Genomic DNA, 18450 nt, shown 5'->3' with positions numbered 1-18450 from the left:
GAAAACGTGAGTTTTTGTCACTTCTTGACACACTATTCTGACTTATGCCAAATATGAGTCATTAATCATAGAAGAAATCAATAATAAAATCTGACTTTCTTTAAAAACCTTAACGCCGTAAATAACCAGACACATGATGAGCTGAACAAATCTACACTTCTCATGGAGTATCGAAAAACACTCGCAATAATAAAGTTGTTTATCGTCCTGCCAGAACATGAAACTTAATATAAAGCGGTCTGTTAGATACATTTCTTCTCACTTAAAATAGTTTCTTCTTGTGTAGACTTTATCTGCGATATCATTATCGTAACAATCATTTCTGGTCTGTACTGCAACTAAAACGTGGTGCTGAGCCAAATCATTGCCGTGTACATGTACGTAACAAACATCAGATGTAAAAACTACAGGGACAAATAGACAATATTTTATGTTTAATAAGCGATAGTTTGTAGAAGGCTTACTATAAACCGTACTAATTGAATTTGTATTTTATATGAATATTTACATAAAGGAAAATACATGTATACAACCTAAATGACTGTTTATGCTGTGAATTTACTAGCAAGTAGGAATAGTTTTCGATACATAGCAGCATCGCTAAGAAAACTAAAATCTGAGTTCAGTTTGTCGTAAAAAGTTTCTAAATTTACTAAGTCGGTGGTGTTATAGAAAGAATTTACCTGTCTTTTGGGTTTTGTATTGTGGTTTTGTACATTTATGTAAATATAAAAATAGAACTAAAGGAAATAGTTCGCGCAACACTTTCTGGCATTTTTAGATGTAGACCTTGTAAGGGTATTTGCTTTCATATTCAAGGGTTTACACATTCTAATGCAGGCTGATCAATCTAATAACGTATAAATGTTTATCAAAATCAGGGATACAATTTGTTCGAAAGTTAAACAAACGCTACGAGGGTATGGTTTGGAGATTTCCTGGCATTGTGTTGTTTTCAGTCCCGCTTTTACCTGCCTGAAACCAATCCCCTCACTATCTAAAATCCATCCTTATTTGTACAGCGACTTTTATATGTTTTTATTTAAATGAGACTGCGTTGTTGGAGAGAAGCAATTTCGCTTGCCAATCGGTTTTTTCTACTAAGGATCATTTGAACATAACTTAACATAATATTTGCTTATGGCCCTACTCATATCTTTATATTTATTTATTAGAAGCATTGCTTGATAAGGCTTAATGATCATTGTTAAGCCAAATAACGTTTTTTCCCTAAAATACCCAATACCAGACACATTATATCGAATAAGCTTATGAGGGTAAAATAGTACTCTTCATCTTACTGCTTTTATGACTGTTATTTTCACAAAGACATTTCTTTCTTTTAATTACTTAATCAGTCCTTATGAGAAGCAATAAATCAAATTTATCATCGTAAAGAGAACCATAAGAAGAAATGCATTCATCTGGAACTTAATTATACCGCGTTGTCTGACAATTACGCCAAATGATGTACTTAAACTAGGTTTTGTTATTAACCATGCTAATCAATAGATTCATTTTATACCAGAAATGATACAAAGCAACTCTAAATGATATTGTCCCAAGTTCCCAACAGAATACATACATGATGCATGAATATTCGACTGAGTACTTAAATAAGAATATACGCCTCTAATCGAATCTATACATCAAAAATTGTACTTTTAAACAAAAGAGAACAATAGACAGGACATAAACTTATCTTTGCACATTTTTGCCATTAATGTAACTGGTACCTAAATACCTTGGTGTATAATGTACGTTATCATTGTTAATCAAAATGTACATTTACAAATTATATACAAACGCATTATGCTTATACTCTTCGTTCTGTGTTTATACTAAAACATTATTCACTAAAATAATGAAAAATAATATTGAACAAAGCAATTGGTCTCAATTCGCAAAAATACTTTATTTATCAGACATTATACACAAACTCTTTGATATTTGAAAGGGTTTCTTTCGTCCTGTGGTTAAGGTCTGTGACTTTGAAACATATTCCCCTCACCGCTGTGGGTTCGATTCCTTCCTCGGGATGTAGAATTCTGTCCTGTGAAGATACCATCTTGCTAGATAATGGAAACTCCATAGTCTACCCAGCTGCCTGCCTGTGATGAAATAATGCTTGAAAGGATATCGGAGGTCTTCCATTTGTATCAAATGCTGGAATGTCAGCATAATTATTACCTATTTTGTGTAACCCAACAAAATAAACATACAAGCTTTATTCGATGCCAATACAATCATGAGAACGGTTACTTTAAGTGCACGGCTATTCTGTAAATTTATACTCTGCTAGTTTCTGATAAGCGTTTATACCAGTACCAAGTATTCTTTGCATGACGAAGGACAATACGTATTATTTTAGAAATAGTCTGATAAACCAAGCCTAAAAGCATCAACGTTGTGTAAAATTTTTGACATTAAAATAGTTCTACGACAAGTTAGTATATAAGGTGAGGTTAACAAAGGAAATACACAGCTAACAGCAGTGTATGAAGTTGATACATGTCTTATTAAAACGAATATATTAATACCTAAATCATCGGAATAGCTATATATGAAATCTAATTGTACTGTTACTTATTACTTTCCCAAGAAAACATATATATTTATTACACTAATCTTTTATTTCTTATGATATTACCTAGCAAAATACATTCTTCCATTCTTCTCGACCTTTTAATTCTGCATTGTCATCTTAGTTGCTTTACTTCTTCGTGTGTTACATGCGACTGATGATATTTGTCATGTAGACAACAGCTAATTGATAATACAAGTAGAAATTCAATAGATCAAGGCCTTGATAGCGGGAATAAACACTTACCTGACATGTTGCAACAACGTTAAAAAGAGAAAATTTCGTTTGATTTCGCAGTAAATATTCCGATTTATACTGATTGTTGATTGTTGAAGTTGAAGTTTCGTGTATTATTTTTCATTTACTCTGTCGCAACAATGAAGATTATTATTTTCAGATTTCCAAAATACATGAATATTTGTAAAGGTGACACGTATATACTTTCCGGTAGATACTTAATTATTAAAGCTATGTACCGGAAGAAAATAATTATCAAAATTTCGTCTGCAGATGGAAAGTATCTGTTAAGCATGGTTTACGCCTGTCTTTGACAACAGTAGCATTAATAACATATAATCTTTTTGTAATAGAGTTTACAGTAGCATACTGTTTATCAGTCCTTACAAAACTGTACATCGTATTTTCAGCAGACCGTAGACCTGCATCAAAGAGTGAAGCGTCACTTTGAAGGCATTATATCTTAAATGCAATTACTGTGAATGACAATCCTTGACAGATACAAAGTAGTACAACTGATTAGTTTACTTCCATTTCATGAAATAATTATTCATAGACTTCACATCTATCAACGGTACTTTTTTTACAGCATCGTAAACATCATATGCGTGCACAACAGCTTGCTATCGTATGCCGTTATGCTCGTGCATATTCTGGGGCTAAAAATGATAACAAAATGTACATTGACTCTTTTCATGCTGGACACAATTGATTCTGCTTTTGCGACCATGATCAGACTGCACATCTGATCTAGATCTGCACTGATTGTCATTCAGTCAGTATCTTTTTAGTAAGCACCCCATGTCACTGTCCAAAATGAAAGATGGACATGTTCATTATAGAAATTTAGCAGGGTAAGAGTTAAAGTTAGAGAAAAAGTTGTCGGAATAAAATGCATTAGAAGATCCCTTAGCAGCACAAAATGCAACCAAGTAAAATGTATTAGTTTGTTGTAATCAATTTACTCAGTTCGTGCGAGGAAGATGTACAACAACCCAAGCCCTAAGAACCGTTAAGAAAAAAATTATGATAAAAGTACTTTGAATGAAATTCCTGATTTCGAATGACGAAGAAATACAACAACACGCGTCAAAGTACGTGGAGACTTTAAACAGTCTCAAAACAGTGCTTAAAGACTGCCATTGTGTGGTTTATATAATCTATAAGAAGAATCCGGTTTAACGATCCTGAAGAATACAACAATGTGTTCACAGTAATGTTTACATTATTATGACCTGTAAAAAGATAACCAAATCAAGTTAGTATTTGTAATTATGCACTTCTTCCAGGGAAGCAGACAGAGGCAGAATAAGTTTTATATCTAAAAAACTATAGTAAGAATACAGAGTATTTGCACCGAAATTAAAATGTATTGCAGTTTGATATTTTTCTTGTTTGCTAGATAAAACAAAACAAAAAAAAGATAACAAATAATCACACTCAGATTTGTTTAGGAATACATTTGCCACTTGACAAACACATCTAAAACATCTTATATAATAAAGCTAATAATGTATAAAGTATCATAGAAAACGATGATTATAAATCATTACCGGTTTGGGAAACCTATGTAAGATATCAAAAGCTATATTTAAACTGGAATAATTAGAAATTTTAATAATACATTTGGTAAACAATGTCAGGTAATAAAACTAAGCTTCCGCAAAATTTAAATTCCATTTAAAATGAAAATGCCATTTTACAGTTTTCAGTATGTCATAAAAGAGAAATAAAGTATCACCCTGAAGTGTCAGTAGTAAATTTGAATGCATGGATGTATAGCACTACGGACGATATTGAGAGTCTATGTGAATCGCCTAAACATGTCGTTCACTAATCTTTATTGATTGATGTTTACGCCACTGAGCTTCTGGATGGCAGAGTGATTGATTTGAGAGAGAACAGTATAGACGGAGATATACTTGGAGTCTTAATATAACAACATTTACAATATTTACTGGTTGGATAATCATTTTAATAGGTGGAGATTTTAATGGATATATATCTTGATAAGGTAACAGCTTGTTGTCTTAGTCATGCAAAACAAATTGCAGCTGCTATTTTATATTAAACAAAGATATGAGGTGTGTTTATTCCAACATTAAAAGCAATGCTAGTATATATAAGGATATTGATACATGTTGAGTTATCGATCAGGTGAGTTATTGATCAGGAGTTTTTGTAACAACAGTAAGCTAATTAGAAAACATTTAAGTAGCTGGAAACATTAATGGATATTTTTCTTGCACATGTATGTTTCCTTCATGTTATGAATAGAGCTAAATATTATTTCGCATCGATACAAGATATGTCTTTTTTCTAAATTTAGGAGTGTTACTCAAACAAGCTGCAAGTAATTAATAAAACATTAAGGACTGCTGTTGTGGTACTTAGTACGATCTTTAAGAAAATCATTAAAAGGAAAGAACACATTTTTTGGTGTTGCTTATGATCTGTCGTTTTCCTTCATATTTTCTCATATTGTTGTGTGAAATGCAGTAAAGTTTTCCGAAATCAAAATGCTTAAAAGGTGACATTAATGCAATGTTTACTTACTGGGAGTGACTAACAGTTTTAATGCAGTTTAACATTTACATTATTTCTATGGTATCATTATTGTTTTTGTTTATAAAATGACATAAGCGTTTTCACTCTCATGTTTCGGTATTTCTTTGTCTTTACAATGAGATGAATACGTACTGATTTATATCAAATATTACTTTTATTTTTTTATAACTGAATGTTATATGTAAAATCGAAGCAGTTCTTTGAAACATATAAAGCGGTTATTCGCATAAAATAATTCGTGTAAAAAGTATGGACAAGAGCCGTCGTTGGCATTAGTCAATCATTACATCGGCAGCCGGAAGCCTACTTTACAAATATGCATTCATATAAATAATAAGTTATTGCTAGTTTTTGACAGATATTGCGCTTATCTTGCAAAGTCTTAATATTGTACTTTATATGCCATAAAAATGAAGGAAATGTGGGAGCATGACATAACAGTGCACTGTTTATAATATCATCCTACTAGTGAAACCTAATAAAAAAAATACCGAAAATTTCTTAATCGGGTAGTATAAGAAATGTGCTTTAGTCACGTGACAGCTTGTTCTAATTATAGACATATGTTTACGTTAAATTATTTTTTGTAATCTCCCTTTTCTCAAGAACTCATTGACAGGCAGCTTATTAGAAAAATTGGGAAAAAAATGAAAACGGTGAAATTTGTTAAACATGAACATGCTTTTAATGTTGATGCAATCTCATATTATACAGAAACTGTTCACGTCATATTACAGGTCAATGTGTCTGCTAACAACATCGAATCTAATTGATGTATTAAGTTGGAAATAATAAAGGTCACGTCAGGGACTAAAAGCCATACACAATATCTTCAGATCTCTTCGTGTAAGACAGAAACATTGATGTACTTGTCAATTGTCTGCGTAATGTGATTCTGGTGTCTGCGATAAAAAGGTTTTTTGATTGGTACCATATAGAGAGGAATATTTTTCATTTCAAAACAGTTTTATTGTTAGCATATAATTTTGCTGCTTTCGTCTGTGTTTTCGTTTAAAATTACAACTGTGAATAGAGTCTCATTCAGTTCCTTCCTGAACTGAAAATACATACAATATTCAAGCGCTGATACCATTCTACAAACTAAAATATTTTTGTTCAACTACTAGACTATTTCCAACGTTTCCGCCGGGGTTTCACAAGTCACACTGAAGTTGTTATTAGTTACAACTGGTTAAATCTTATCTAACTGCATATGATTTTACCGGTAATTTTATTTAGGAAGAATGGGCATAATCAGCATATTCACGCTTTAATACATGCGTTTTCTTTTTTGAATTTCTGTAACTCTTTTCTGTTCAATTCTTCGATCTTTCCTATTGACGTCCATTTTTGAAGAGCAGTGATTTAACAGCTGTCAGACTGTTTTAGTAAATCGTTGTATTCATTCAACCCATTATTTGTCATATTTATATAAAAAGTACTTTTAGCTTTCATAAAACTTTAGGGAGATAATTCGAACATACAAATCGATAAATATGACGTCAGCGACAGATATGACGGCGGGCTTCGCCTAAAAATTTACTTTATTCTGACTCAAACAAAAGAATCTGAAGAAAAAATAACATTATTATGAAACTTTATTTCCTGTTGATTATAATAAAAAAGGGGTCATCGAATTATTTTGAACTGATCGCTAGATTACGTTACCCCATATCCCCGCAACCCCCATCCCCTCCCCCTTCAAAAGCTTTTTTTTTTCAAGCCTTAGCAATCTTTTAATCTACATTCTTATTCATCAGAGCTTGCCATTGTCTTTAAACGAACTGAATTTGTTTTTTTTTTTCAAAACAGGTTTTTATAACTGTAAAAATCACGAGTTCAGGGCAAATTGGATTGAAATTCAATGCAGAACGTTTTATATGAGCCATGCCGTGAGAAAACCAACATAGTGGGTTTGCGACCAGCATGGATCCAGACCAGCCTGCGCATCCGCGCATCCTGGTCAGGATCCTTGCTGTTCGCTAACAGTTTCTCCAATTCCAATAGGCTTTAAAAGCGAACAAGACTGCGCGAATGCGCAGGCTGGTCTGGATCCATGCTGGTCGCAAACCAACTATGTTGGTTTTCTCATGGCACGGCTCATAAAATGAAATTTCGACAAGTTTGCTTTAAAACTACTGCTGATTCAGAATATGTTATATCTGAAAATGATATACACAAAACGTTTTCGTTTACTTGACGCAACCCGGAATTAGAAAGGCAGTGAGTGTTATTCAACATTTTCTAGTCATACGATGAAAATAACTCTGGAATCAAAATTATTCCCAAGTTTAGATACCTGCTAAGCAACAGATGTATGACCACTGTATCATTGTTTATTATTTCAAACTTGATCTAATTAAATTACAGCCTTTTCCATAGGGTTTAAGGTTAATTGGCTTTATTGTAAAAGCGCATTGCGTCTTACTTGCTAGATCAAGTTTGGATCAGTCATTAGTAAACACTGTGCATGAATTATTTCAAGTTTTGCTTTATTACGAAAGAACTAAAATCATTTTGTAAGCAAATGTCTCATGTTGTTTTATTAGTCCTAGCAACTGTAATCCTTATTATTTGATGTATTTTTTTTAAATAGTAGAATTGATGTACTGGTTCATGTCAAGTGGATGAGTGTCTCCTTTTGTGGCAGAAGAGTGTCTACTTATATTGAAAGTCTCATTTTAGCCGTAAACTACTGACGGATTTCAAATTTGTTTCATTTTTGCTATCTGTAAAATTCGAATATGTTTTCAGTCATGTAATAAAGCGCCTTCTTAACAGATTTATATTTAGCCTACCAATCACATTATCTGTTTATCGATTTTCAGACAACTCGTTAAGCATTCGATTCGAAAATGTCAGGAAAGATAAATAAGCTTTACCGACACTAATTTTGAAAATATATGAATTACAACTTTGTTCAGTTCAGGTTAATGAGTTGGCTTATGAGAAAAGTGAAACGTAATTGTTGATAATAGACTTTGTTACTACTTGGCTCAGTCGGTGTATGATTTACTTCCCCTTACGTTTTCATGATTGTGATTTATTTCGTCAGTTTTGTCAACATAATTTAGAGATAAAAACACTATCTGTTGTTCGCAGAGAATCCCATGAGACGATTTAACAATGTTGTGGCAGAAATGGTTAACTTTGAATGGCCGTGCAGTTGTAATTATTATTGCCATTTTGTGTACGCTCTGTATATCCTAAACCCCTTGAAGGATAATCATGAATCTTTGGTCACAAGACAATGTGCAGAACCCATGCGTCAGCCATGTCGACTCAAGGTCAAGGTCACAAGTCAAGGTCAAATGTTTTAGCCTTCGATTTCGTGTCCGCTCTGTATCTCCTAAACCCCTTGAAGGATTTTCATGAAACTCGGGTCAATTAATCCCCTCAACAAGATAATGTGCAGAACTCATGAGTCAGCCATGTTAGCTCAAGGTCAAGGTTACAACTCAAGGTCAAATGTTTGAACCTCCATTTTATATCTGCTCTGTATCTCCTAAACCCCTTGAAGGATTTTAATATGACTTGGCTGTAATATTCCTCTTATCAAGACAATGTGCAGAATTCAAAATTCACCCCTGCCAGCTTAAGGTCAAGGTCACAACTCGAATGTTAAATGGTTTCACCCAATACCATTAACCCTTTCACTATCTATAACAGTGGCGGGGGATATAGTTGTCTTTCAGACTCCTTTGTACTTTTATTTACAGTAAATAGAGCATGAATACTGTTTTAAAGTGCATATCAAGACAAAGTACACATGGCCTCATCCTGACATAAACACGTGGCCTCATCCTGACATGAACACGTGGCCTCATCCTGACATAAACACGATAGTGGTCTTTAAGTATCGTTATAAATGTTGCTGTCATCTTCATTGATCAGTGCAACCTTAAGACATCAACAGATTTCAGCGTAGTCTGCAGTTCTGCAGACCACTGATTAATTTTGTTTTAATTCGTTAGAAACATAAGCCTCGACAAAATAGTTAGTTACATTCTGTGTATGCCTATATAATGTTACAATTTATTATGATCACATGCAAACGAGATAAACATGTACGTGTTTGTTTCTTTCCAGACACATGAGATCATTTGAACACGTTCACTTACCATTATTTGTCTGATGAACACCAGAGTAATGTAAGTATCTTGATTTAAATATATACTCCAACTTATATCAATTAAGATTCCTCATTATGATAATGGAAATGTTTTTAAGTATGCTAATTTTCGTTGTTCAATGTGATTATTATTTAATTCTTAACCTTTAGCCTGCTATATTTCTAAAATGGACTGGTCCATCATTCAATCTGGGCAGTGCCATTTATCATTCGAAGGCGTGTTCACTGAAAATTTACTGACTGAATAGCGAACAGCGGAGACCATGATCAACCTGCAATTCTTGGTCTGCACTTGTTCCGCAAGCAGGCTAAAGGTTAAGAAAAACCCTACTACAAATGTATGTTGCTTACCGTCGAATAATAATAAGCAATATCACATGCCGTAAATAGATAACAATGTCTACAAAATATCATTTATCATATTAAATGATTATCGTCTGTAATAAAAGAGATAGATAAATAAACATACAGAATGAAATCATTTTCCAGTTTATAAAAATGCATTATTTTGGAGGCATATCCTTTAAAGGAGCCGTGGGCATGACTCTTTTGTGAAATAAGGCTGCTTCAGGTTTCTCAAAAACAGCACAATCGATTTTGAATTTATTTTTTAGAGAATCATTTAATTTCGTAGGTATAACATTTCAAGGTTAAGGCGACTGAAACAACTGGCTATTTCTTGGGAATATTAATTAGTGGATTTCAAGTTTTGAATATGAAATGAGTTTTGTAAGGATCTAATTTCATGGATTCACTCAACAGCGAACGCCTCTCCCTCACCCCCGCCGCGAGTATTCACACTATTTAGATGATTTATGGTATGTTTTGCATTTGCCAATGTTATGTTTCTTTTGGGCATATCATGTTTCGTTATCATACACCTGTTTTCTCGCCCTGTCAGCGATTCGTATTTGTATCACGGGGCCGTCTATTATATTTCCGTATGGGATGCAATATATTCCGTCTTAGACGGTTATAATCTTCATATTATCTAAAATCTTAATGAAAAATGCCATTGACCAATGATATTACTCGTAGGATTATCAAAACCAGTAATTGATTTACGCAATGTTTCTGTATGCCATCATGTCCGTCGGATTATTTTCTTTTTACTGAGAAAATAAGCATAGAATATTGTCTTCTACAATATGGGAAATATTTGGACTCGCTCAGTGAGTATTGTACAAAACAAATGCTAAATAACCTGATACTTGTCCCACTGCGTGCTCAGGACAGATCAAAGCTAAAGCCATAATTACACCACAAAAGGGAAAACTAAGATATTTACATACCAGAAATAGTTATGTACAATTACGTAATAAAGCATGTCATAGAAATTAGTTGAATGCCATTCCAGGAACAAACAGCATAACATATTACACCGGATATATTGTTTAATGGTGATAGACAGGCAAAAACAGCATTAATGCATACGTTTGTTGGGGCGGGGGGGATACAAACAATCACACAATGTCAGTAGCTCCTTGATATTGGGTAGAGAGAATCGAAGGAAATATTTTGATATAAGCTTTATTAAAGCTGACTGTGCTGAAAGATCATGATGTGTCTAACTAATTCCCGGGAGAAACGGTTTTAGTAACGATATCTGCAATGCTTTGCTGAAAAAAGCCATCATGATGGATAGCATTAAATGCTAGGCAATATCAAATTGAAACAACAGCTCTCTCGAGTGTAAATGCAATGAACTGTTTCATAACTAGAAATAGAAATATTCTCTGAAGATCTTAAATTACCGTCAGAATGTCAGCATAATCATGAATTTGCCTTTAAACTCTAAGGGCTTGTGTTTTAGATAACTTGATTTGAAACTATGCAAATAGCTGCCGCATTACATGTATCTAAAATGGCAAGTTTGCAGGCATTTTATTTTATAATGTTAATTGATGAAGTAAATTGTCTCATTTGCGTATTGGCAATATCGTAAGTGTCCCATTATAGCAGCTCATTTATGTCTTGCAATCTTGTTTGACATATTGCGTGCCATGAGAAAATCCAACATAGGCTTTGCGACCAGCATGGTCAACCAGCTTGCACATACCGCAGTCTGGTCAGGATCATCTGTCGCATAACGGTTCATTATTTGCATAGCTTGAAAGGAAGCATGGATCTGACAGACTGCGCGATTGCGCAGGCTGTTGATCATGCTGTCGCAAAGCCACTAATGTTGATTTTTCATGGCGCGGCTCAATTATTAATTTAATTTTGTTTTTAAACAATTGATATCAAGGAATAAATTTAATGATATTTATCTACTGGTAGACACATTATTCTATAAAATATGACTAGAGAAGATATATAAATGAAATTTCTCAACTACTTAGGGAAATGAGTGTGGTTCAGACTTGCAAAACAAACGACGTTTTCAAAACGATAAGTAATTAATTTACAAGAACACACCTTAAACATTTCTTTACGTGGGCCTAAGTTCTCAGTCCTCGACACTCTCAGAATATAACTGTCAAGGCTCTCATGTCATAAGAAACTATTTGAAGAGTTGAGTTCTTGCAAAAAGCTATAATTATGAATGCATCTGTCTCTTAGCATTGTTTTTTTTTTGCTGAAAAAGTTTTGTCCATGGTATGCCTGCATTTGTCTGCATTCACGAGTATTGTTTAGATATTTTAGTATAAAAATGTGTATTGTAATGTACACATTTTATTCGTTCTCAATAACATCTATTTACTTAAATATAACCTAACGTTAACGTGATCATTTATCAAGAAAAAATAATCAGGATTCTGATTCATGGATACATCGGAACCCATCATCAGCTGCTTTCAAACAAATCTACACTTCTCAAAGAATACCACAACCTACAATAATATATTTTGTTATCCTCTTGCCAAATGAAACAGAAAACTGAATATCTAGAGCTTCTGTTAAAAACATTTCATCTCATTTAAAATAGTTTCTACATGCCTAGACATTATCTGTGAAATCAATATGGTAACAAGCATCTCTTGTCTGTGTTACGACCAAAACTAAGTGCTCGTGCCAAGTTATAAGCAATATATATGTCTGTAAGAGACAGAAAATGTGAATACTATAGGAGCATTTACAAAATGATGCATTAAATTCAGATCGCAAAAAAAATGCAGCTGTATTTGATATGCGCATTTAAGGGGGAGACCCACATAAATTGAAACAATTGAAAATTGATTTTGGTTATTCCTTACACTGGCACCAGAACAGAAAGAAAATGCCTCTGTACATGTTATATCTTACCCCTAGGTATTCTATAAGAACCATGGTCATGAACGGGAAAATATACTAACCCGTTTCAATCGCGCATTTCATACCTAAAACACACAGTTCGGTAAATGTGTACTATGGATATCAATTTATCTTCCATTGAGTACCGGTCACATTTCTTCAATACATTTTATCTTAGAAAAACAACGCGTAGTTTATAGTTATTTCAACGTTTCACAAAAAACTTGCTTGAACTTCCCTGTTGAAGTTCCGTTCTAGATTACAAAACCATTCTGATTGGCTGTTGTGAAAATGTATGTCAATCGTCATTTTACTACACGTGTTCGCTGAAATGTGAAAATGTAGCATAAATGTGCAAAATGAATAAAATAAACAGAACAGATACAGACCAATGTACGATTTCAAATAAAAGATCATATACAAGATGAGTTTCTTTCATCATTTCGAGTTTACTGATTTATTGCCGTTCAGATATTAATCTGTATAATGACTATCACAGTTCTTATAACTACTGAACTAAAAAGAAACAACAGGTATGTAATAAAAGCAATTATGGAATCAAATATATGAATGCCATGAGAATATAACAAAGGTCATGCATTTATTTCTAAAATGTAGACATTATAAAATCTACATTTTGCAGTCACGATCAGAAAGGAAATATTCGGCATGTTTAAATGTATGCAATTAGTTCATGAAGTTCGAGTTTACAGTACGCTCGTAAGACCGAGTTTACAGTAAAGTATCGAAACTTCTAACTAATATACACGTAACAGTCATGTCGCACTGTGTATTCATTTGACTTTAAAGTGCTCCACGTGTTTATTTCGTGTGATATATGCTACTGATACTAAGAGAAAATGCAAAGGCATGAAACTAGAATGACACGCCCATTTCTCATCCAAATGTCAATATCTATAATGGACGTTAAAAGAATGTTGAATGTTCTTCGATATTTTGCCTTTCACTTTTCTTTAAAGTTACTCATCGCATTCTGAAAAAAATATTGCATTGTTGCCATTATCAACGGTAAGATAATTCGATAACAAAATACACGCTGTTTCTAACAGATCCTAACGACATATACTGTCGTTATAATGCATAATTAACTTTTCTAATAGATATTATCGCCAAATGCTCAATACGATTCTGAAAATCGGTCCTGGTTGCTTTATGTAGGTCAAGGATAGGATAGCAATATAATACAACAGCAGTCTAGGTTCTTTTCATTTTCATTGATAAGGTAAATTGTTTTTTTACTCGGTCAGTACGTACGTCTGTCACAACTGTTGCCCGAATTACTTCACAATGTTGTGGCTGTTCTGAATAGTCTACAAAATATCTAAAATAATGGGAAAACGAAAAATTCCTAGGAAGCATTGAGCATATTGAACAAGGACCAAACATCTTATAAAGTACCAAGTCTTCAACGCATTAATCAATCAAATAATGGGGAAAAAAAACAGAAGTAGGGGGGGGGGGGGGGGGGGGGGCAAACGTGTTGAACACCAGATGCACCCTTAACCTCCCCCCCCCCCCCCCCATACCCTTACACACAAACACCATTCCCTCCCCCAGCGTTTCACTTTCACCTTTTCAGGTCAGCTTAATTTTTATGTACATATTGTTGATGCATTTTATACAGAAACAGCTGTTAGACGCACAATAGATAAAAACAGGTAGTGATTAAACAGACCAAGGCCTCAATAGCGGGTAACATAACACATTCATGACATGTTGTAACAACATTTATTGCTTTTCCTTTTCCCCAGTACATGTTCAGACACAAGACCGAGTATGTCGTGTCCTTGGAAGTGAACTAGAACGTTTCAGACTTTGTCTTTGGTTAATAATAGATAATGTTTTCAAATTTTCGAAACATAGAATAGTTTTGTAAAAGTACAAAGTACTGTTTCTCTTCGGAATGCAGTAAATGAGTCCAAAGTTATGCACGGGAATGCAGTAACTCTTATTTCGGTGAGACACTTTAGGTATTGATACATTTTTATCTGAAAGTGCATAAAACGCTTAGCGTCCAGACAAATCCTATTTAACTTCATTTTCTGACTTATTCTGGCTGCGTTATATGACCTTTAATGCGTAACTATGTATAAGGCAACTATCGCTTTCAGATATGACTTTTCTTATTTTATAATGAATTGTTTTAGATCAGATAACCTGCCTGTTATCGTATTCTTAAGTTTTAAAGAAATTTTGGCAACAGCTGAGAAATTGGATATATTTATATGTGAGGTCATCGATATAGTATGACAAATGGTGGCAATAACAAAATTACTCAAGCTCAAGTTTCTCACAGTTTTAAAAGGATATATGTATGATTATTAGTAGGTCAGCTTGAACTTTAATATGCGAAAGTGCAAGTGTACGTAAGCTCTTATCTTCTTAAATAGTTTATCCACATTCAGCGGCAACAGTGGTGGTTGTGTTACTTGTTGACTGACTTTCAATGAAAGGTCATTAACGAAATGTTTTTTTTTCTTGTAAAATCAAATTTAAAACAAAAGCTATGATTTCAGTCTGTTTTACATGACAGAAATGTATCTAATAGTCAAACGTTTTTAAATGTCAGTTTCGTCAACTTTAGTTTCATATTAAGACACATTTGCACTATTGCACCGGGACACAAGTCTAATTCTTGTCTCCACACTGAACATTCTTCTACTAAATCACTATGTAGAACTAGCTATCCCTGTTGTTGACAGAAGACGGAATAATAACACAGCACATCATGTTGCATCTAACAAAGAGAAAATACAAATGTTCTTACAATTTATCAGTTTTTACCAGACCGTTTGCCGGATCCGAAGTAGACCGTAACCTGAATCAAATATAAAAGCGTCAGTTTTGTGACGACATATACTTGGAGTAATTACTGATAGCAGACAGCGTTTTGACACGTACCATTACAACTGAATTGTTTATTTCCATTTCTTGAAAGATTGTTTATTCAACATGTTTCTTTACAATATAGAAATCATATATCAGCCGCTTTCCCTTGCATGTCGATGGTGAGGATGGTGGTAATCTGAAATAGGTTTCATTTTAGTTTTTCCCGTCGGTAATTTTTAAGTTTATACTTACATTGTAATACACCGCCTATTCGTCTCTACATTCTCTTGATTACTGCTTTTCTGTCAATGATTAATTTGAAGAGCAGGTTATTCCATCCATTCTACTTTGGAAAGAATCCTAGTGTCAGCGGTTGTTTATGCATTTGTCTGCGCGTGAAAATACTGAATATATCTGGCGTCCAATCATTATCATGTACCTGCCCAATTCTGGTTACATTTTTATGTGTTACATTTGGCATCATATTAGGGAAGGGGAGTGAAATGTATTTCAACCGCTGTTTGCAATTCTCCTGTTTGCAATTCTCTGACTTATTAATTCTGGTTTCATGGGCACAAATGTGTAAGGTTTTTATATCTACTCGGTCGCATAAGGAAGGAAACAGTTAAGAGGTAATTTCTTGTTATCAGAAACCTCTCCAACTTGCAACTCATCGGACCCTTTTACATGAGAAATTTCAGCAAAATATAGTGTTCTGCCAATGGATACCCCATTCTTATACCAGGAGTTTCCCCTTGGAGTGTATTAGCTTGCTACTTCCTGTAATAGGTTATCAAAACAATTGGTACTGTATTATAATAACGCAAATTTCTTCAATTTTCATATTTTATCTGTCAAATATTGAGACAGCCTGCCGTGACGGAATAATTGTTCAGATTGTACGCACGTCACATTACACACACCGCGTAATCAGACGAGTAAATGTAAAAACTTGAAGCACGCAATATCCAGTAAAATTCTATGCTAATATAAAAGAAATCAGATGACATTTGAAAAACAAAAGAAATACATAATGTTTTGCTGATTTCATTTCTAAGAAATGTCAATTTACTTAATTTGTAATTAATGTGGATTTAGAATCTAGTGGCCAGTTGTATGAACCAATGTATAGTTACGATGCATAGTAAGTTTATTTGCTGTACTAGTGTGCGCGTGTGTGTAGGAACAACATAATTGATTTACTTTTGATTTTAATGAATCCGTAGGTTCAACCTTTTTTGAAATTATAGATGTAAAATGAATACACAATCTGTCGTTGATGTACCATTTTGAAAGCCAAACTGATTCGGTATTATTTTTTCATGTTTTTCTTACCAGTGAGGTAACCTTTTAAGCAATATTTGGGACTAAATTTTGCTTATAACATTGTTAAGTGTGATACCTCTGTTATATTCGCATACATATTTGTCAACTTTGTTATAATATATTAATAGCCAACATCCTGACAAATAGCATAACCGTCTACGAACCGTGAACATTTTAACATCTTTATAAGAATGTAGACTATTAAATCGCAAAATTAAAGCGACTTCACTCATTATTTAGAAGCGAATTGATAAAATGCTGAAAAGATCTGTCGATAATAGTGCAATATGTTTCAGTGACTTTATCGTTCAAAGTAGTGCGTTTACTTAAATCATTGATACCATTTTATTTATGATTCCTGCTTTTGTTGAAGAGTAAGAGATATATCTGTTCTTATCAAGATATGAATACATACGAAATATCTGTGATCGTTCATTGTAATGTTTTCTTATTTACTTAACAATGTTATCTGTAGTACATAACTTCTGCGTCTTGTTTTAAGGCGGTATTGTGCCACTGAATGTTCCAAGGTAGTTTTCTATGTTGTACCTTTATTTGTTTGCTTTCGCTTTGTGGTTTGTCTATTTATAACATGTTTTTCAGTGAATAATCGAAATATTAGAATAACACATATCTGGTATTTTCACAGTGAAAAATATCAAATATATTTGTCACTGGAGAGAAACTACAAAATATGTACATTTAGTCAGAACATGAAATGAAAAGAACATTTGTTTGTTTTACATGTAAGATCAAAATAGCTTTCCTTTATAAGCACTATATCTTACATTTGCACTCGTGAAGATATTGCATCTGATTGTCACTAGTGAGTATATTCAATCCTACAATTGAACAAACAAATATCCACTATGTATTTTTGTGTAAGCTGAAGTATTTGCACATCAATACAGACATGATGTAGGGTTACGTTTAAGGGAAGCTGCGTTTTCTAAACGTGAAAGTGGCAGTTCCTATTACAAATATATCATTGTCCGTGGTTTGAATACGTTAAAAATCAATAACTTTGAGTACTTAACAAAACATAGGCCGTCCAAGATGTATTGTTTGTACCTTTGTGTTAGCAACTAAATATAAAGATACTTGAATATTTTTGATAGGTATTCTTATTGCTTGTTATTGCTATTATTTTTCTTTTTATTTATTCTTTTACTAGTATTTACTCATAGTTGTAAACAAAACGCATTTATAGAAAAAAAATCAAGCTTACACTTTGCAGACATCATAAATGCAATAGATGTTTTTTCATACCATATGAGTGATAAAATGTTTTTTACAATTTTACAAATACATATGCGCTGCATGCGAGTCTAGGGTTTCAGTATTGTCGTGAAAAGCAGATAATCGTTTTCGCTTTAAGCATCGCATTGTTCATTCAGTGTAATTTCCCTTCAGCAGGTTCAATTAAATCGAATGATAATTCGTATACTTACACAGATTTCTAAGGCTGACTGAGACACAGACATTTTTAATTTGGTATACGTCACAAGTTACTTAATTT

At 33.4% G+C, this 18450-nt stretch overlaps 1 protein-coding gene across 14 annotated transcripts in view; it reads left to right on the top strand.

Annotated features, from left to right (window-relative positions):
* Positions 1–18450, top strand: part of LOC123547145 (5-hydroxytryptamine receptor 4-like) — a 325172-nt gene that overhangs the window by 232310 nt on the left and 74412 nt on the right. For 12 of the 14 annotated variants that reach the window (XM_045334007.2, XM_045334006.2, XM_045334003.2 and 9 more), the window contains one exon: positions 9479–9540. The exons of 1 other annotated variant lie outside the window; for it this stretch is intronic. The gene's annotated coding sequence lies outside the window, so the exon portion shown is untranslated. Of the gene's footprint in view, positions 1–4710; positions 4836–9478; positions 9541–18450 lie in introns of those variants that run through there. One more of the 14 variants, XM_045334010.2, reaches the window with a different exon arrangement.

The sequence above is a fragment of the Mercenaria mercenaria genome, chromosome 9 (genome assembly GCF_021730395.1).
Source record: "Mercenaria mercenaria strain notata chromosome 9, MADL_Memer_1, whole genome shotgun sequence".
Taxonomy (NCBI): domain Eukaryota; kingdom Metazoa; phylum Mollusca; class Bivalvia; order Venerida; family Veneridae; genus Mercenaria; species Mercenaria mercenaria.
Note: the sequence above shows the minus strand (reverse complement) of the source record. Positions and strands in the feature narration are given on the sequence as shown.